The following is a 22017-nucleotide window of genomic DNA, read 5'->3' as shown; positions in this document are numbered from 1 at the left end:
AACCTGCTTTTCCAGATTAGAGGCCACTGTTCTTAATCACTACACCAAGCTGGAAGGCAGCTGCACCCAAGGGGACAGAGCTGATTAGCTTGTAGAGAGGTGTGAGGTGCTCCACCCTTGAGACAGGGTCCCTGCCATCTGATAGACTGCAACTGAAGAGGGCAACTGGCCCTCTGGCCTCAGAACTTCAATTACCTTTTTATCGGGTACTAACCAATCTCTAACTCTATATCCTATAGTTAGGTTTGCATGTCATTCTTTCTTCCATTAGCCAAACAACAAGGAAGGTTCACAGTGTAAATAAGTCAGATTTACATACACTGTGTACCTCCCTTGTTGTTTGGCTGTGGCATGAGGTATATGGCATGATTAAGGAGCTATTTCCTATGATACAGAACCATATAGAATATAAATACTTAAGGGTTAAGACATCACTAGATAACATTACAAGGCTCATCTGCTTCCAGAAAATAGGCATGTTTTTTTTAAATGAGAGATTTATCAGTTAAAAAGGCAGAAAACTGGGCTTTCACTTGATAGGAGTTTAGAGCTGTCTAATAGCTAGGATTACAGTTGGAACAATAATAAAAAAATAGACAAGCACTCCCTGAAATTTGGAACAAGCTGCAATTTCATAAAATATCTAGTGATTGTAATTTTAGCTCTGTGGTTCTATGAGAAATATTACATGCTTAAGGAATAAGACACTGTTAAGGAAAGTTACAAACTTGTCCATATTGACAAGCCTAAATTTACACACAGAGATTAGTTAGCATGCAAGATAAATGTGCAGGCTTGGCCCTGATAACATATGCAAGGCTTAGAATCCATAAGAGAGGCAGTATTAACTGTGAAGCATTATTCCAAAGCATGTCCACATTCACAAACACAACCTACGTTTACAGTTGAGAGATTCATTAGCATGCAAGATAAAATTGCAGGCCAGGTCTTGATAACATAAGCAAGGCTTATAATCTATACAAGCTGTAATTAGCTGTAATTTTGGATGCAATTAATACTTAAGTCTGGTTCATTATCCAGCATGAGGAGTTGGAGACTTGTCTTGATTGTAATATTTGAAAACTAGCATCCACAAGAAATTACAAAATAAAACAATTAAAGTATAAATTAAAAGCTATGGTTGTATTTTGAACAAGCTATAATAAGATAGATTTCAATTGATTAAGATGTCATCTCTGCTATTTAAGTATGTGGAGCTAATCCCTGCAGCTACACAATGTCGCCACCATCTCAGCCCCGTCTTGGGCATGGCATGGATCAGGCCCTCTGTTGCCCTGTGCGAAGGTAACCTAGAATTATCTGTGTTTCCTTTTTTGCCACAGGGGCTCATGGGGCTTGTCCAGCCATAGGCCCATGTGGGTGTAGAAGGTCCGGCTCCCCCCTCTTCTACGGAGGCGTGGGGGGGGGGACAGAAAATGCCCCACTTGGCTCCATGGCACTTTCCAGCACCACTGGGCCAAATGGGGCATTTTTTTGCAGGAATGTGGGATTGTGTTCTCATATAATCCCACCTTCCTGCAACCCCCCCCCCCCCCCGCCATCCACATGGCAGAAGCTTCCTGCCATTGGGACACAAAAATTTGGGGCAGACAGAATCCACCACCAAATTGTGTTGCCTGTAGGAACATAGAAAGCAGTGGAGCATGCAGCTTCCTTCCAACACACCAGCAGTCACCCAGAGTGGCGTTGCTGATGCAAAATCAGCCGCAGTGTTGCATTTTGCTTTTGTGTCTGATTCTTTCTTCCATAACATCTATATTTGGTGCAGTGGTTAGGAGTGAGGACTTCTAATGTGGCGAGCCCATTTTGATTCCGTGCTTCCCCACATGCAACCAAGCTGAGTGACCTTGGGTTCCCCACAGCACTGAAAGCTGTTCTGACCAAGCAGTGATATCAGGGCTCTCTCAGCCCCACCCACCTCACAGGGTGTCTGTTGTGGGGAGAGGAAAGGGAAGGCGACTGTAAGCCGCTTTGAGCCTCCTTCGGCTAGAGAAAAACGGCATATAAGAACCAATTCTTCTTCTTTTACAACAGGACAAGAGAACACATATGATGAAGTATGTATATATTCACCATTTCCCTAAGAGTAGGTTGTAGGAAGAGTTAAGAGAGATTTAGAAGGATCAGGTATGGACTGAGGATTTCCACAGTTACTAAATTGTCTCTGCTATCTCTCTTAGCATGGCAAACAGTGATTTCTCATTGTTTTTATCTACTAACCCATATAGTTAACCTGTTACTAAATTCAGCTACTGTACTGGAGAGTAGAAAAAGTGACACAAGTTTTTAAAAGGGGATCCAGAGGGGACCCAGGAAATCACAGGCCAGTCTAATGTCTATCCCAGGCAAATTAGTAGAAACTCTAATCAAAGAGAGAACTGTTAGGCACAGAGGGAGAAAGCCTGTTGAGGGGAAATCTGCAAAAGAAACCTTAGGCAATATATTTATTTTCCAATGAGAACAAAGTTTCTGAACAAAGATCAAGAGTATGTTTATGTAACTAGGTGGTTATCTACTTGTGGCTTGTGTAGCACTGCTGAGAAATTTTGCTTCGATTCAGCTGGAAGTGGAACTGAATCTGGTATTTAATATGGCACTATATTATCCGCAAGAATCTAGTAATACCTGTCCCCGTTGGCAAGATCCAACTATTTGTTTATTCAGACATAAATTCTGTTTAGGAAAGGTCATGCACCTCCCCACAATTTTATTTTTGTTTTATAATCTATTCACTTCCCATTCTCTGATCAGCTAGGAGAGTGCCTTTCATTTTGCAGGCAAAGCCACTGCTCATTATGGTTTCATTATCATTTTATAATAGCAACTTTATAATCACAAAAATAAAATAAATGGATATTTAACAGTTGTTTCTGTAATGTCATGCTAGCCCAGTGGCTTCTTGGTGTACCAAATCAGGAAAGGTCAGCAGCATTAGAGGAAGGGGTAGGTGTGGCTTCTGCTTCCCAGACCTGTGCCTCTGCTGACTGGGTCCATGGTGGGCTGCAGGGGTGCTGCTTCTGGTTGCTTGCCTTACACTCAGCAGGGGTAGCACAAGAGGTGGCTTGTTGATCCTCAAATGCGGCTCCTATCCCAATCTGTGGCAGGCTGCAAATGTTACTTTGAATTCCCTGAAGGAAAGGCAGAATCAACATGTAACAGATTAAGGTGGGAGGAAGAGAGGTGAAAGGAGGAAAGGAGGAACATTTAAATGGAGTCTTGGGGAACTCCAAGATCATGTTGACTTTTCAAACTGACAACCCGGTGTCACAATTGTGTTTTACTTTTACAATTTTGTTACAAGCCAAATCTGAAAAAAGTCAGAACAACAGGGAAAACACTGGATTGTAAAGCCATTGGCTAATTATGACAGGAGTCTAGTGTTAAGGGCACTGCAGTACTAACTTGTATACCAACCTTGGAGGATAGTGACAATTAAACTGACACATAGCCACCAACAGCAGATGCTTTAATGGGGTAGGAAAAGCCAACAGCAGATGCTTTAATGGGGTAGGAAAAACCATGAAGTAAAGTGTGGTGTATAATAATTGCATTCAAAATGTAATAATTCTTTACCAGACTTCTACACTTGCTAGTTTGGCATACGGTTTGCCAGCTTTCGGGGGGGGGGGGGATAGTCCTGTTCTTTAACTGAGATTTAATGTGTGGAAACTTTTCATGGCATGGAAGTAAATGACGCCACTTGGTAAGTAATGTTCCATTAAGCCTGTGTTAAAGTGCCAGGACATATTTCTCCAGGCTATTTGGCAACTCTTGTTGTTAGGTGCGAAGTTATGTCCGACCCATCACGACCCCATGGACAATGATCCTCCAGGCCTTCCTGTCCTGTACCATTCCTTGAAGTCCATTTAAGTTTGCACCAACTGTGCAGTGAACTGGCAACTCTAGTTCACTGTTAGTGTATCAGATTCTTTCTTTCCACAGCTTCACATTATAACTGTTTTGTATAAGAAACCCAGAGTTTTCTCTGATTTCAATATGTTAGTTGGGTTCTTCTATACTAGCCCTCCCCATGCTTTACCTCATATATTTCCTTGCATACTCTACAATGTCCTTAGCTTCCTCTCCTTCCCCTAATCTCACTCCTCCCTTTCTCCCACACAGGAAGGGCAAATCTTTCCCCCAGGTTGCACAATTAAGAACCAGAGGCTGCTGGGCAACAAACTTAGTCCTGTAAAGTGATAGAACAGTTTTGGTGGCAATGTGGCTGCCCAGTGAGATATGAGTGGTTGAAAACCTTCCAACCAGTTGATGCCAGAATTTCACCTAGAGCTTTGTGTTGACTCAGGTGTGGGATTCAAATAGGTTCTCAGCTGGTATTAACCAGGAGAGTGTTTTACATTCCACAGCTATGCTATAAATTGCTGTTCTTTCTAATCTTTCCGTGTATGGATAGCAATTATAAAACCACACAAATTAATGCCTAACTGTTCTGACAAACTGCCAGCACACGAGAACGTGCAGGAAATTCCTTGAGTCACAAATGGCATTCTAAGCTATTCAAGCATCCATGAATTAAAAAGTAACCCCCCCCCACACACACACACATACACAAACCCTGACGCAACAGGCAGGCATGCCTTGCAACACATGCTGCAGTGTTGGTTGTGCCTCAGAGCGTAGGTCTAAATCCCAAATGACTGGTACATTTTGAAGCTTTCTTGCATCAGCCAAGATTGAGTGAGCATGTCAATTATTGTACCCATGTGACACATTCACACATATTTTATTTATTTTAAAATTTATATCCCACCTTTCCAAGGCAAGATATGTGTAGTCATATATGACAATCACACTGTCTAAAATGTGCCTAAAATCCAAACGCAAACGAGAAAAGCAAAAACAATATCAGAAATGGTTGAAAGATCTGGCATTAAATTGACATTGCAGTGTTTCTTTACCATCTCATCTCTGTCTTCTGATTAAAAAACATTAGTAAATTGGAAAATATTAGGGATAATCAATAAAATGTGCTGGTTCAACCATGGCGGTGGTAAATCAAACATACTTATGTGGTGCTGGAAATCCAGGCAAAACTTATCTTTCCTCATGAACCCTATCTTCTTTCCCAGGGTTAATTGTGTTGTGTATGTGAGGCAACAGAGGGCTGAGCTTGGGGTCTGGAGCAGGATCCAAGCAGCCCCCAAGGACAGCCAATGAACTGCCGGATCCCAACCACAGGACCCAATAAACTTGAGCCGTGGACAGCCAATGAGCTGCCAGGTTACCAACCACGGGGTCCAATGAGTTTGAATCAATCAGGCTCTGCTGATCCATTCAAGGCTCAGCTAAGGGCGTGTCCACCTCTGCCATGTGTATATATTGGGGGCTTGTCCAGGCAAGTCCCCAGTCAGCGTGGTTACTTTCAACCTGGAATCACTATAAGAAATAATAAAGAGCTGTAATGCATGACTGCACCTCGCTTATTCCCTATCGAACCCACTATACAACAAATTGCCACACCTCACCCTGAAGACTCAACTCCTTTTTATTTATTGTAAAACGTTTAAGACCACACCTATGCAGGTCCCATGTTCTCTATGCATAGGATAGCAGCATTGTAATCATCAACACAGAACAGTGGTTGTGCACTTATCAGGATAACAGTCGTTATCGTTCTACAAATCAGTTCTAGTTTTGTCTGTGAAAGACATGGGATTGGTTTCTGATTTTACAGGAACCCAATAGCATTTCTGAGGGTGAAAGTTTCATTCTTGTTCCTGCACCTGACATGTTAAGGAAATGCTCCTTCTGGATATGTGAGAAAGATTTATTAGGCCATCAAATTAGACAGGCTGCAATGATAAGGAAGCCCATGTGGGATGGGTTGACTTTTTGAGCTGGCATTTGCTAGCCACAGCTTACCACAATGTGTTGGGGAAAGGTGTAGTCCTTCAAATGGGAGTCTCTGCCAACATTGTCACAGCACATGTGTAGTTGCATTTCTTTGCTGAGTGCATATAAAGCATGGGAAATCCTCCTCAGTGGATTGTATAATGTTGGCTAGTTACTCCCCACAGGTAAATTAAATGGCGGGTTTTCTTACAGTTTTAAATTAATTATTCTTACAGTTTTAAATTAATTATTATGTAATATCAGTTTTTCATGATGACTTTCAGAGGCAGAATTAAAGATATTTAGAATCATAGAATCATAGAATCATAGAGTTGGAAGGGGTCATACAGGCCATCTAGTCCAACCCCCTGCTCAACGCAGGATCAGCCCTAAGCATCCTAAAACAGCGGTCCGCAACCTTATGGCTGCCGCGGACCGCTGCTCCGGAGTGGGGGGAGAGGGCAGCCCAAGGGCCCACGCACGCGCAGCACCCCCAGCGCAAATGTGCATGTGCGGACTGCTGCACACGCGTGTTTGTGCCCGGCAGGAGCGCAAATGTGCATGCGAGGCAGTCCACGCATGCATGTTTGCGCCGCCGCCATGCCGGCGGCCGCGGCTCCCCCTCCCAGCCCCTCCGGGCCGCCAGCAAATCGGCCGCCAAAGCAGCCGATTAGCTTGCGGCTCGGCAAGCTTCTCTTCCCCCCCCCCCGAAACAAAAAGCTTGCCGGGCCATGAGCTAATCGGCCGCTTTGGCAGCCGATTAGCTCACGGCCTGGCGAGCTTCTCACTTCGGGGAGGAGGGATGAAGGAGTCACGGCCCGGCGCCAAGGCCCGCGGATTGGGGACCACTGTCCTAAAGCATCCAAGAAAAGTGTGTATCCAACCTTTGCTTAAAGACTGCCAGTGAGTTCATTCAAAAGAATTTTAAATGAGTTCATTCAAAAGAATTACTAGCAGTTACTAGCAGTTACTTGCAAACCTTCTCTTATCTACTGTCACACAAAGTCCTTTCAGCGAATCTCCAAACATCACGCATGCACACAACCAGACATTCCATGCAAAATATTTTAAGGCATATGAATATCTAGCAGGCCCTTAGATATTTCCTTTTCTCATATTTGATAACAGTCAGAACTTAGAGACCACATGAATATTACCTCATATTATCAGACAAATGTTGCCAACACCCTGGAGGGAAAAAAAAAACATGCCTTGTCCTTTGCATAGAGACTAGGGCTGATTCTGCATTTACTTTGGTTTTTCTGCTGTCGATCCTGCTGAATTCATATTGATTAGAACCTGGGTCTTTCTCCCCCCCCCCCAAATTGAAACAGAAAGCCTTCTGCACTTGATTGGGGAAGCTCCGAGCGGGGAGGGGAGTGCTGGTCACAAAGCTGAACTACCGTTCCTGAACTGGCAAGGGGGGGGGGTCAGGTGAAGTCCAGCCAGCATTAGTGCTTTATTCCTTCTCTTTTGACTCCCGAGCAAGCAGCAGCCTCTCAGAGAATGAAGCAAATCTCTGCTGAGAGAAGTGTGGGCTTCTGGAGTGCAGTCACTCTAAAACAGGGAGGGAAACCTTACAACCGGGAACCAGGATATTTTTGAATTGATGCCCTGTCCAAATAGGGAAGACTGCTTTGGAGCAGGATGTTAATTCACAAAAAGGAGAAATCTACATTTACTGGTTGCGTTTTTTCAAATATCGAGGCTTATATCTACTCCTAGATATTGCTGGGGAAAGGTAGGGTCACCGCAGATCAATCATGCATGTTGCAGAGGGAAAATTTAAAGCTCCCAAAATCAAAATGAAAATCAAATTCAGTGTAGACAGGAAGGATTTATTTGGGCTGGAAGTGAATAAAAAGCCCCATGCAGACAACACCCAGGTGAGATTTTAGAATTGTCGACTCTAGGTTGGGAAATTCATGGAGATTTGGGCTGGAGCATGGGACAGATGAGCTGAGGGGACAGAGGGACCTCAGCAGGGTAGCATGCCATAGACTACACTCTTCAAAGCAGCCATATTCTCCAGGGTAATAGATTTCTGTCAGGGATCAATTGTAGTTCTGGGAGATCTCAGGCCCTACCTGGAGGCTGATAATATTTATTATCAATCTTTGTTAATTTACTTCCATGCCACAGCAAGTTTCAGTGGCCCATTTCTACATGTTAAGTCAAGGGACAGGACTTTCTCCCCCTCCAGTTATGGGAAATGGCAAATAGCTAAGTGGCAGTTATTAAATCTATATCCTGCTGTTATCAACATTATTTTCTTATTTTATGTGTTTATACTGAATGAATACCAAGAAGATGACAATTTATGCATTTCACATTGCATCATTTGAGGCTGTTTTCCATGAAGAAGTAATTCTGTCCAGAGATTGGACTTTCATTCAGTTCCAAATGAGTAATTACGGCACACAGCCATAGGGAACTGTTGGAATATGCAAGTGTATGTGATTGAACAGAATACGGGGAATATCCTGCAGAGGAGATGTGTAGTTAAGCATATTTAGATCAAGAACTTCCTGATATTTTTCAAATAATCTCTGTTTCCTTATTGGCTCAGATGGAGACTTCCTGCTCCTTTGAGCACACTTCTTCTCTGCTTGCTTTCAGAACAGATAGAATGACTGCAAAACAGAACAGACTCATTCTCACTCGCTTTTTATACAAAGTTGTTTCTCTTCTAAATAAAATTATTTTATTCTTTAAGTAGCTGGTGCTCTGATTCTCTTTGCAAATTTAAACTCTTCCAACAGGAACAAGGATATCATATATTTGATTTTGCTCAGTAATTCTTGACGTTCACAGTAAACAGGCAAAACAAGAGGGATTGTGGATAAACACAGGCACACTTCTCACTTTTGAAGCATTCTCCTGAGCCACACAGAAATCAAAATATCGGTGGTACAATAATCCACATATTTTGTTCATTATTGAAAAGATTAACAAGTGATTTATATTTGGAAATCTTTCCCATGCAAGAGGCCTGTCTGTTTAAAAGTGTGTCTAGGAAATAGGATTATGAGCTTGCTCAGTATGCCAATATTTTATTTCATTTGCAGGACGGAGGGACCCCAGCAGGTATTGCCCAGTAGGCTCTAGTGAGTCAAAAGGGAGACTCACTATTGTACTGGGAATGACAGCAGTACCTATTATTCTGTCAACCACTACTTTTTTTGGCATTTGGTTAACCTCCTTCCTTCAAGTTGACAGATACTGTGTAGGTCATAGATATACACACCGTGAAATGGATTGCCAAGGGCAGTCAGTGTCCTCAGACAAAACTGATGTTGCATAGGGATGTTGTGAATCTTGCCACAGAAATGTTAGATGACCAAACTTACTGTACTTCAAGTTAGCAATCAGATGTGAGCTGATCCCCCAGTCTGTTCAGTTTGTGCTGAGCAGCAGCAAATGGTTGGGAAGCATAGTTGTATATACACACCCACCCACCCATGCCCCCCTCCTCTTCCTACACCCTCCAGGCCCATCATTGGCCATTTTGGGAGGGGTGGGTTGACATGAACATACATGGTCATATCACCCAATAAATGTGAAACAATTTAAAAAATTAATTAATTAACTTCCACCCATTCAGGAACCTCTCAAGAACAGTCAAGAAGCCACAGAATTTCATGAAATCCTATTTGAGAAAGCCTGCATTATCATCATTAAGAACTACTTTGATGAACACCAGAGGGTAGGATTTTAGTGAAACACAGCATATATTGATGGCTAATTTATACAATTTGCGAACAATCTAATTGTTTATTGAAACAATTGCCTGTTGAACAGCCTCAGGAATAGTTTGGCAGCTGGAAACCTTTTGTTTCTGGGCACAATTCAGTGTGGGTTCTTACCTTTAAAGTCCTAATGGTTTGGGTCTGGGTCCTAGACCAACACTCTGAGTGCTACACTGCACTGGCTTTCAAATGCATTTACATAAATACTTAATTGTTCATAGTGATATTGTTAACTCAGACCTATATCGGATTCATGTATCATAATTTTGATTCTGTGACTTCATTCTACCAATGGCATAACCTTCATCTAGCTCAAGGAACCTTCTGCTAGAGGGAAATGTCTGTTCTGTTGGAGCAAGGCTCTTTACAATATCCCAAATCTCCAGTGCTAGTTAGTGGGACAAAAGCACAGGTTCTGGTGAGGCAAACACAAAAATGCAAACTTACATCCCACAGATCTGCTTGTATAATAAATGTGTATAGGACCCTGGAATTCCTTTGTGGTCTCTTATTTAAACACTAACCAGGATGAACCCTGCTTAACTTCCAGGATCTGATGAAACTATACTACCTGGGCCATCCAGGTCAAGGTGTGCAAGAAATACAGCAGAATGGAAGTGCATCTGTTGGGAGGTAGGTCTGAACTGGGAAATGGGTTGTCCTGTGCTGGATGGGATAACACTCCCCATCAAGAAGCAGGTTCATAGTTAGGGGGTGCTCCTCTTGGCCTTTGGCTAGTGAGCCAGCTGTGATCCTTCCTGGACTGAAAAGATTTTGTTACTGTGATGCAAGTAATAACATCTAGATTAGTTTACTGCAATGTGCTCTATTTGGGGTTGCCCTTAAAAACTATCCAGAAGCTACAGTGGGTACGGAATGCTGCAGCCAGAATATTGACTGGACTGGGTCATAGGGACTATAGCACTTGAGTCTTGTTCCACCTACACTGGCTTCCAGTGTGCTTCCAGGTTAAATTCAAGTGCTGTTATTGACCTTTAAAACCCTGTGCAGCCTGGGATCAACATGCCTTAAGGATCACCTTCCCCCTATCCATTCACTCTGGTCATCCTTGGAGGCCCTGCTTTAGTTGCCCCCATCATTTGAGACTAGATGTGTAGCAACCTGAGAAAGGGCCTCCTCCATTGTGGCAGCAAAACTTTGGAATTCTCTCCTTGTATCAGTGTCTTTCATTAGCCAGTGAAGACTTTTTTGTTTCATCTGGCATTATCCTCTATAATGATTACTAGCCCTCCTTCTAATGTTTGTTTGTGTATTTTAATTGAATGTTATCATTTTAACTGCATTTTAATTGTTTAAATGTTTAAATGTTTTTTATGTTTGCTGCCTCAGAGACCTTGATTGTATAGAAGGGTGAAACATAATATTTTAAATAAAATATAGATACTGTGACATCTATCATTTCCTGTCCTCAAATATTTAATTGCACAATATCTTGTACAAGTAGAAATGCAATCTGGGATACAATAAGCTTGGTTGAATGCAAGCTGCTAGCATGACCTTTTTTATTTCTTTCTACTTGTGCAAGACCCCTGACAGGAATGGAAATCTTATCCAAACCATAGGATTCAATCTCACATTTTTATGAACTCTTTGGCAACCAAAACATATTGTAAAAACCATACACAGATCTGGTAATAATCGCAATATTAGAGAAGAGTCTTAGGTATAGACCCCATAGGTATAATGACCCATATTAATCTGTGTCTTCAACCCAGCAACCAATAATCTTGTATTCATTGGACCGCACATACTGTCCGTCTTGAAGATGTGAGTTCCATGCCATTACTCATATAGTAGTTGCACCTGTTGTTGCAATATGTGAAAAACTCATTTGAAACCAGCTCAACCAAATCCTGTTGGATGGAATCCAACTTGCTGGACTGATAGCAGATTCCATATGCAAAAGAACGTTTGAAAGGCAAGGATATGTGTTGACAACACAGCTTGATCTTCATGTCAAGTGTAGAATTAACACCATACTTCAGCCCCAAGCAGGCACAGATCACTCAATGGATATTGTCATAATGTTCTAGGAACTATGGCATCATCTTGTTATTCTCTTTTCTGCAGTGTTGTTCAAGGATATTTGTTAATATATGGTTGTCTTCCCAACAACTATGTACAAGAAATGACTTACTAATGACTAATTTTGTTCTAGCACTTTTACTGGATGAAACATTAAAATCTGAAAGTATTTCTCAAGAAACCAAACTTCACATCAGGAAAAAATATTTGCAACATTTTTTATAATAATCAAAATTCAAGCATCTCCTGAGAATTCTGCTTTGTTAACATTGAGACAATGGAAATCATGGGGTGATTTGAATACAAAAATCTAAAAAATGGAGGCCTTGTCTGTATTGTATTTCATTCTTTTTGTTTCTTTTCTTGACATCAATATCCCTTCTTCTACTCATCCATATTATTTCCTTCATTCTGACTTATTCATTGCAAACAATAATTCCAGGCGCAGATTGTAATTTATGAACTCATTATTATTCCATGGGTTTCTGAATTTTGGAGATTCTTTTGATGTTCATAGAATCATAGAATCATAGAATCATAGAATCATAGAGTTGGAAGGGGCCATACAGGCCATCTAGTCCAACCCCCTGCTCAATGCAGGATTAGCCCTAAGCATCCTAAAGCATCCAAGAAAAGTGTGTATCCAACCTTTGCTTGAAGACTTCCAGTGAGGGGGCGCTCACCACCTCCTTAGGCAGCCTATTCCACTGCTGAACTACTCTGACTGTGAAAAACTTTTTCCTGATATCTAGCCTATATCGTTGTACTTGAAGTTTAAACCCATTACTGCGTGTCCTTTCCTCTGCAGCCAGCAGAAACAGCATCCTGCCCTCCTCCAAGTGACAACCTTTCAAATACTTAAAGAGGGCTATCATGTCCCCTCTCAACCTCCTTTTCTCCAGGCTGAACATTCCCAAGTCCCTCAACCTATCTTCATAGGGCTTGGTCCTTTGGCCCCAGATCATCTTCGTCGCTCTCCTCTGTACCCTTTCAATTTTATCTACGTCCTTCTTGAAGTGAGGCCTCCAGAACTGCACACAGTACTCCAGGTGTGGTCTGACCAGTGCCGTATACAATGGGACTATGACATCTTGTGATTTTGATGTGATGCTTCTGTTGATACAGCCCAAAATGGCATTTGCCTTTTTTACTGCTGCATCACACTGCCTGCTCATGTTTAGTTTACAATCCACAAGTACCCCAAGGTCTCGTTCACACACAGTGCTACCTAGAAGCGTATCCCCCATCCAGTAGGCATGCTTTTCATTTTTCTGACCCAGATGCAGAACTTTACACTTATCTTTATTAAATTGCATCTTGTTCTCATTTGCCCATTTTTCCATTGTGTTCAGATCTCGTTGAACTCTGTCTCTATCTTCCGGAGTATTTGCCAGTCCTCCCAATTTGGTGTCATCTGCAAACTTGATGAGTAGTCCCTCCACCCCCTCATCTAGATCATTAATAAATATGTTAAAAAGTACCGGGCCGAGCACTGAACCCTGAGGTACCCCGCTACTCACCTCTCTCCAGTCTGATGAAACACCATTGACAACAACTCTTTGAGTGCGGTTCTCTAACCAATTCCCTATCCACCTAACAATCTGAAAATCCAGATTGCAGTCCTTCAACTTATACATCAGAACATCATGGGGAACCTTGTCAAAAGCTTTACTAAAATCCAAGTAAATGACATCAACCAAATTTCCCCGATCCAGCAAACCTGTTACTTGGTCAAAAAAGGAAACTAGGTTGGTCTGGCAGGACCTGTTGGAGACAAATCCATGCTGACTTCCTTGGATCACCAAATTGTCCTTCAGATGTTTGCAGATCGCTCCCTTTAATATCTGCTCCATTATCTTCCCCACAACAGAGGTCAGACTCACTGGTCTGTAGTTTCCTGGGTCATCCTTCCTCCCTTTTTTGAAGATCGGAATAACGTTTGCTCTTTTCCAGTCCTCCGGGACATCTCCAGTCCTTAAAGAGGTTCCGAAGATGATGGACAAGGGCTGTGCAAGTTCTCTGGAAAGTTCTTTGAGTACTCTTGGGTGCATTTCATCCGGACCAGGGGATTTGAACTCATCCAGTGCAGCTAAATGCCTCTCGACAACCTCTCTATCCATGTTAACCTGCCACCCAGACACTATCCTTTGGCTACAGCCATCTCTAGATGTGCCTAAACACTTTGACCTGTGGGAAAAAACAGATGTAAAATAGGCACTAAGCCTTTCTGCTTTCTCTGCATCTTTCGTTAGAGTTTGTCCATCCGCACCCAACAGCGGGCCTATTGCCTCCTTTACTTTACGTTTGCTCCTCACGTAACTGAAAAATCTTTTCTTGTTACAGTGGGCTTCCCTGGCCAATCTTAGCTCACTCTCAGCTTTGGCCTTTCTGATAATTGATCTACAGTGCCTAGTAACCTGTAGGTACTCTTCTTTAGAGCTCTGTCCTTCCCTCCATTTCCTGAACATTTTCCTTTTCTTTCTTAGTTCCTCTTGAAGTTCTCTGTTCATCCAAATAGGCTTCTTAGAGCTCCTGCAGTGTTTTCGTATTTCTGGAATAGTCATTGATTGAGCATGCAATAGCTCTTGTTTGAGTAGCGCCCACCCTTCACATGCTCCCTTCCCTTCCAGCATTCTCGTCCATGGTATGACACTCATCATGTCTCTGAGTTTATTAAAGTTTGCCCTACGAAAATCCAACATCCGCGTCTGGCTACAAGCTTCCTTGGCTCCCCATCTCAAAAGGAATTCTATGAGGACATGGTCACTTCCCCCTAGGGTCCCCACCTCCTTCACCTCATCCACCAACTCTTGCCTGTTGGTCAGTATTAAGTCCAGTATGGCTGAACCTCTTGTGGGTTCATCTACCATTTGATAAATGAAATTGTCAGCCAGGCAGGTCAGAAACTTGCATGACTGAGGACGCTTCGCAGAGTTTGTTTCCCAGCACACATCTGGGAAATTGAAGTCACCCATGATGACAAGGTCCTGCCGTTTGGATATTTTCTCAAGCTGCTCACAAAGTGCAGCATCCACATCCTCTCGTTGGTCAGGCGGTCGGTAGCAGACACCAACCACCACGCTGTTTGTTTTCCCCTCGCTTATTTTCACCCAGATGCTTTCCACTGTAGATATGCTCTCCTTCACTAGAATTTCCTGACAGGTAAGCCCTTTCTTCACATACAGTGCCACTCCTCCACCTCTTCGATCTATTCTGTTTTTTCTGAACAGTTCATATCCATCCACCATTACATTCCAGTCATGAGAATCATTCCACCAAGTTTCTGTGATGCCTACTAGATCATACCTTTCCATCAGCATGAGAAGTTCCAGCTCTTCCTTTTTATTGCCCATGCTTCGGGCGTTAGTATAAAGACATCTGAATCCTTTTACTTTTGGTTCCCTATGAGCTGGCCTTGCCGGTTGGGCTGCCTCCGATAGTTTTCCTTCCATACACTCCCTATGTTGATCGTCTCCTTCCCCTAGTGGCTTTAGTTTAAAGCTCTCCTGATGAATCTCCCCAGGTTGCTGCCAAACACATTCTTCCTCAGTTTCGATAAGTGCAGTCCATCAGGTGCTAGTAGGCCTTCCTCAAGAAAGCCTATCCCATGGTCCCAGAAACCAAATCTCTCCTTCCGGCACCAACTACGCAGCCAGTGATTCACCTCCATTATCTTCCTCTCCCGACGCATTCCTCTTCCCTTGACAGGCAAGATTGAAGAGAATACCACTTGTGCCCCCATTTGCTTGAGCTTCCTCCCCAGATCTTGATAGTCTTTTTTAATAGGAGTGATGGTATTCAGAGACATGTCATTCGTTCCCACATGGACCATCACAAATGGGTAGCGATCCGTAGATTTGAGTAGTTTGGGCAGCCTTTCTGAAACATCTTTAATTTTCGCCCCTGGCAAGCAACACACCTCTCGGGTTAGGGGGTCGGGCCCAGCCACATGGCGATCCATTCCTCTTAGCAGGGAGTCTCCAATTACCAGTACTCTCCTTTTTTTTTTCTTCTCAACTCCATTTCCTACTGTCCCCGTGGCCTCTTCCCTTTGTCTTAGAGTTTGTTTTGGGACCTCTTCCCTTGTTGACCCTTGCACCTCCTCTGCAAGGGCCTGAAATCTATTCTGGAGCTCCAAAGGCCCCGAGAACTGTCTCGCCCTTCGCCGTTCAGTCTTTTTCCGAACTGCCTGCAGAGGCTCCCTATTGTGGTCAACCTCCTTGTCCTCTTCAGGACTGGTTGTATTCTCTTTATTCTCTTTATTCCATGTTGCAGAGCTCTGGACTACGAACTCCTCCCCTTTCTTACTTTGGGTCAGAGTAATAATTCTGTTTTCTAGTGCCCTAATCTTTTCCTCCAAAAGTCTTACCAGCTTACACTTGGGGCAGCTGTAGTCCATCTTGTCTTCTGGGAGGAAGGCAATCATGTCACACTCACTGCAGATGATGGGATGAGTGTCCTGGAGGTCCATTGTAATGTCTAGGCAGTGGAAGTACTAGGGAAATGTTCTCCTACTTCAACTTTTTTTCCAGCACCGTAGTTGTGCCCCTCAAAGCAGCTTGAGCTGCAGGCATTAGTGTATCAGACAGAATAGTTTTATTGATTAAGAAAACAGAATGATTTGAAATTAAAACCTAAAAGAAAAAGGAAACATTTCAAAATGTATGTAACTTTAATTTAATCCAGGACAAAACATATATGAGTGCACTTGTTTTCTACAAGTACTTTTCAGGCCATGTCAGTAAAAAATGGCCTGGACTACATTTTGAAGCATCATATCCATCTTGCAGTAATAGTGGAAATATGGCTGAGTGGAGTCATTGTCCTTATGCCTATTAGCAAGCTAACTAAGATTTAGATGTTAATGTAAGTACAGGTATAATAAACACAGAGGCTCATCAGGCCTACCAATTTGTAAACAAAAAGAAAAAGAAAAAAGCAACCATTCTGGACTGAAAAGTATTGAAACAAACTAATCAGTCTTTAAAGATTTTAAGAGGCAAGGCTTGTAATTTGGGCACACATCCAAACTAGCAGCAAATTTATTAAAATTTCACTTGTTGATTCCAGAGAAGGTAGAATTCTCATCTGATAAATTCTCAGGAAGTGACAAATTTCTTTCTAGTTTTTTTTTAGTTTCCAGTTTTTTTCTAGGTGACAAACAATAGAATCTGTTAAACTTTGAGGCTGATTGAATTACTATGTGCACAAATGGCTTTTCCGTATTTAAAATAGGAAGCCAGTAATATTAGGTTTCTCAGAACTCAGAATCATGGCCACATTTGTCACACTTGGACATTTCTTCTGTTTAAATACCAACAGTAAATTAGTGATGCTGAGTCACTTTTGTTTAACTCATGTTTGTTCACTATGACCTTTAGTCCACTATAACGTTTGCACTGAGAAAGCCCACTTCCTTCTTTCCTGCCTGCAATACTCATAATCCTACTGTTAACCAAAAATAAAATCTGGGTGAGCCATCAAGATTTATCTGTCTCTATCTCAAGAGAAAAGGAGATGTGGGATAATTGTGCCATTTTGCAAGGGAGAAGCATATCCTGCATTCAGAAACTTATCCTGTGTCCTTCCCACCTCTTAACTCCACAATTAGACCCAATTGCTTCTGTGAAACGCCTCCAGAGTTAAGTGGTTTGATGACTGTAGTGTCCTACTGGTTCCGTAGGACTGCAAAGAATGTGCGGTTAGCATGTATTCTTATCATCATGCTACCCAAAAGGCAATGGCAAGAGACAGGTGATTAATGTTTGGGCTACAACACCCAATACACTAGTTTTAAAAATGGCCAGACTCCCATGACTAACGTGGTAAAGTCCGTGAAGTCTTCCAGTATTTCCATTTGGTTGCTTGATAACCTTGCCAATTGATCACCAAGTATAATACAGATAATTAATGCAGATAAATGACTGGTGTCATTGGGAAAGGTTTGGGTTTTTGGACCATGGATTACGCTACCGTGATGAGGCTCTTCTATTGGGAGATGGTTTGCACCTCATGATGATGGGGGGAAATATATTTGTGAAGAGTCTTGTGGACCTGGTGAGGAGGGCTTTAAGCTAAGTCCAATGTGGGAGCGGGACGTATATTCAAAGCCTAGTTTGATGATGATAACTGCAGATGGGAACATTGCAAATTTAAAAGGAATGGCACATAATTTATTTAGTTATTATTTATTTTTTAGACTTATTACCCACCACTCCCAGAACCGGCTTGTGGTGGGTTACAATTATTCCATATAATACCCTATAATCCCATTAAAAGTCTCTGGACATAAAACCATACAATAAGACAAAACCACAAAACCCCAGAAAAACATGGCGGTATTCAACCTCCTATTCCCCCCCCCCCCCAAACTAGCATCTAACAGAGGGGTAGGAAGAGGGAGCATAGAGTGTTATATTGCTATATCACATACATTTCTTAGCACCGGGGAACTATGCAGTGAACTATGAACTTACAGGAAAGTTCAAAAATTAAACACCTGGGATACTCCTATGAAGGATTACAATGTCTCTGCACTAATGTGCAGAGAATGGGAAACAAGCAGGATGAACTAGAAGTCTTAATAAAAGAAGGGGACTACGATCTTAGGTAATACAGAAACCTGGTGGGATAACTATCATAAGTGAAACAACAGGATTGAGGGGTACAACTTATTTAAAAGGGATAGACAAAATAAAGAAGGGGAGAGGAGTAGCACTATATGTTAAGAATATAAATACTTTTGAGAAAATACATGTGGCTGAGCATGAGAGTTCAGTTGAGAGTCTTTGAGTAAAAATAAAAGGATTTGCAAACATCTGGAGGACAATTTGTTGTGCTCCACACAATCAAAGGCTTTAGCATAGTCAATGAAGCAGAAGTAGATGTTCTTCTGGAACTCCCTAGCTTTCTCCATGATCCAACGTATGTTGGCAATTTGATCTCTAGTTCCTCTGCCTCTTCGAAATCCTGCCTGTACTTCTGGAACACAATGGAAAAATGGGCAAATGAGAACAAAATGCAATTTAATAAAGATAAGTGTAAAGTTCTGAATCTGGGTCAGAAAAATGAAAAGCATGCCTACTGGATGGAGTAGGTAATGCTTCTAGGTAACACAGTGCTTGAACGAGACCTTGGGGTACTTGTGGATTGTAAACTAAACATGAGCAGGCAGCATGATGTAGCGGTAAAAAAGGCAAATGCCATTTTGGGCTGTATTAACAGGGGCATCACATCAAAATCACAAGATGTCATAGTCCCATTGTATACGGCACTGGTCAGACCACACCTGGAGTACTGTGTGCAGTTCTGGAGGCCTCACTTCAAGAAGGACATAGATAAAATTGAAAGGGTACAGAGGAGAGCGACGAAGATGATCTGGGGCCAAGGGACCAAGCCCTATGAAAATAGGTTGAGGGACTTAGGAATGTTCAGCCTGGAGAAAAGGAGGTTGAGAGGGGACATGATAGCCCTCTTTAAGTATTTGAAAGGTTGTCACTTGGAGGAGGGCAAGATGCTGTTTCTGTTGGCTGCAGAGGAGAGGACACGCAGTAATGGGTTTAAACTACAAGTACAACGATATAGGCTAGATATCAGGAAAAAATTTTTCACAGTCAGAGTAGTTCAGCAGTGGAATAGGCTGCCTAAGGAGGTGGTGAGCTCCCCCTCACTGGCAGTCTTCAAGCAAAGGTTGGATACACACTATTCTTGGATGCTTTAGGGTGCTTAGGGCCGATCCTGTCTTGAGGAGGGGGTTGGACTAGATGGCCTGTATGGCCCCTTCCAACTCTATGATTCTATGATTCTATGAATCTATGAATATTATGTATTCTGGTGGAGGTCTGTTATACACCACCAGGCAAGGCAGAGGACTTGTATGAGATGCTCCTAGACCAGATTACAAAGTTCTCAAATACACGGAACCTAGTGGTCATGGAAGATTCCAACTCTATGATTCTATGATTCTATGAATCTATGAATATTATGTATTCTGGTGGAGGTCTGTTATACACCACCAGGCAAGGCAGAGGACTTGTATGAGATGCTCCTAGACCAGATTACAAAGTTCTCAAATACACGGAACCTAGAGGTCATGGAAGATTTCAGTTATCCAGATATCTGTTGGAAGACCAGCTCTGCTAAAAATGAAAAGTCCAATAAATTCTTGACTAGCATCGGTCCTGCGTGTCTGGAAAGTGCAGGAAGATCTAGATAAAGAATATTTACAGCCTGAAATGGTAACTGAAGTAAATGGCTGGAGAGACATGGGAAGTGAGGTGAGGTTTCTCAAGCTTGGCCTAGGAATTAAAAAACAGTATTTGCCAGGAAGGTCCTATGAACTCAAAGGCAGAAGTGGCCCAGTATTTCAAGTGGAGTTAGCTTTACAAGAACGTAGACAGTGAAACTTGGGGGGGGGAATCAGGTGATCCACTTTTATTAGGCAAGTAGTAATCAAGCTCGCTGTACCTAAAATACAGCAGGCGCTAGGCATGGGAGCCCCTGGCAGCTGCACTCTGCGCGGCTGCCAGGGGCTCCCTTGCCTAGTGCCCGCTGTATTTTAGGTACAGCGGGCTTGATTACTAGTTTGTGGAGTTGATCTTTATAGTCTGGAGATGAGAAGCAATTCTAAGAAATCTCCAGGACTGACCTGGAGGTTGGCTGTCCCTGGTCTGAACATATTCCTTGAAGTCTGAAAGTGGGGCCTCAAAAGGGTGTAATGCCCCTGCAGCCACCTAGTACCCCTTACCTATTTCAGATCAAGAAAACATCGCAGAGAGTAGGTAAGGTTGCCAGATCGGTGTAGGTTCATCTTCTGGAATTCCACACTACCTAGGTCAGGGGTAGTCAAACTGCGGCCCTCCAGATGTCCATGGACTACAATTCCCAGGAGCCCCTGCCAGCAAATGCTGGCAGGGGGCTCCTGGGAATTGTAGTCCATGGGCATCTGGAGGGCCGCAGTTTGACTACCCCTGACCTAGGTAAGTGTGGCTGATCCTGAGTTGAGCAGGGGGTTGGACTAGATGGCCTGTATGGACCCTTCCAACTCTATGATTCTGTGATTCTGTACATAAACATGACTAAGGTCAAGACTGCTTTGTACAGAGAGACCTCCTCTTAGGGTTGCCAGCTTCCAAGTGAAGCACTAAACCCACACCAAACAATGAACTAGCACTCTCTCTACCCCATCTCCCTCATGGGTAGTAGAGACAGAAGGAGCAGGGCAGACAACTGTGTACTGTGACCACATTGTACCCCTCAATGTGGATTAGGGCAGGGGGATATTTCAGTGTCTGTGGTCTAATTCACACAAGAAGGGAAATGACATTGAATGCAGAACTGGGAGGAATTGGTTGCCATGTAATCTCCCCCTAAGAAGAGTCTCCAGTCTGATTTTCCCTTCATATATCTGAGAACATGGCTCTGGAAAGCTCATCTGTAACCACTATGCCACAATTTCCAAAGGTCAGTCCTCTCCCACACTCAACAAACATTCCAAGCCACAGGTTCTTGACACCAATCCCTCCACACCCATGCCCCCATTTGTCACCACACCACCACAACCTCCCACACAACACACACATTCAACCCCATGCCCTTACAGACTGGACAACTCCTCCCTTCCTCTTCCCACTGGCACGTTCTAGCACCCGTTGTATTCCTGGATACAACAGGCTTTGCACCTAGTTCGAACATAAATTTACTCCATGGATTTCAGAATTCAAAATATAATAGACTCCCTTTTCAACAGAGATCATTAACCTTTTTACCAGCATTGTAATTGTCCCTTTCAATGCAGCTTTAGCAGCAGAAATTAACAAGTGAATCTTTTCACAAGGTGAAGTTTTTAGAACCTCTTAGACACAGATATCAGGGCCAGTTTACAGGTTGGTAGCCTTAATAGCAGTTTTTAGGAGGATATATTAAAATAGTGCAATTGTCTTTAACAAAGCTAGTTGATTAAGGGTGCAATTCTAAGGAAGCCTTCCAGAAAGTAAGACACACGTGAATAACATTGTACTTCTGTGAGTAAACCTGCTTGCACCCTTAAACTTTTTAAAGCATGTTTTAAATCAATAAAGAAAACAACTAAATCATAATAAATATTGTGGGATGATCATACTGGCAATATGCTGAGGATATTTATTCAAGAAAACTCATTTTCATGACTAGGTAACAGTCCAATGATTGCTGCTTGGAAATTCACCTGAAAGTCTGTTTGTCTCAAGACTTGTTGTAAACAAGTCTTTAAAGCTGAATTCATCCTTCTGATTTAAAATCCACAGTATAGAAGAGATCTTGGTGGGAGTTTTAAGGGCAATTAGAGGGAAATTGTTTAGTAAAAGTAGAA

Source organism: Paroedura picta, chromosome 1, assembly GCF_049243985.1.
Source record: "Paroedura picta isolate Pp20150507F chromosome 1, Ppicta_v3.0, whole genome shotgun sequence".
NCBI classification, from domain to species: Eukaryota; Metazoa; Chordata; class Lepidosauria; order Squamata; family Gekkonidae; genus Paroedura; species Paroedura picta.
Note: the sequence above shows the minus strand (reverse complement) of the source record.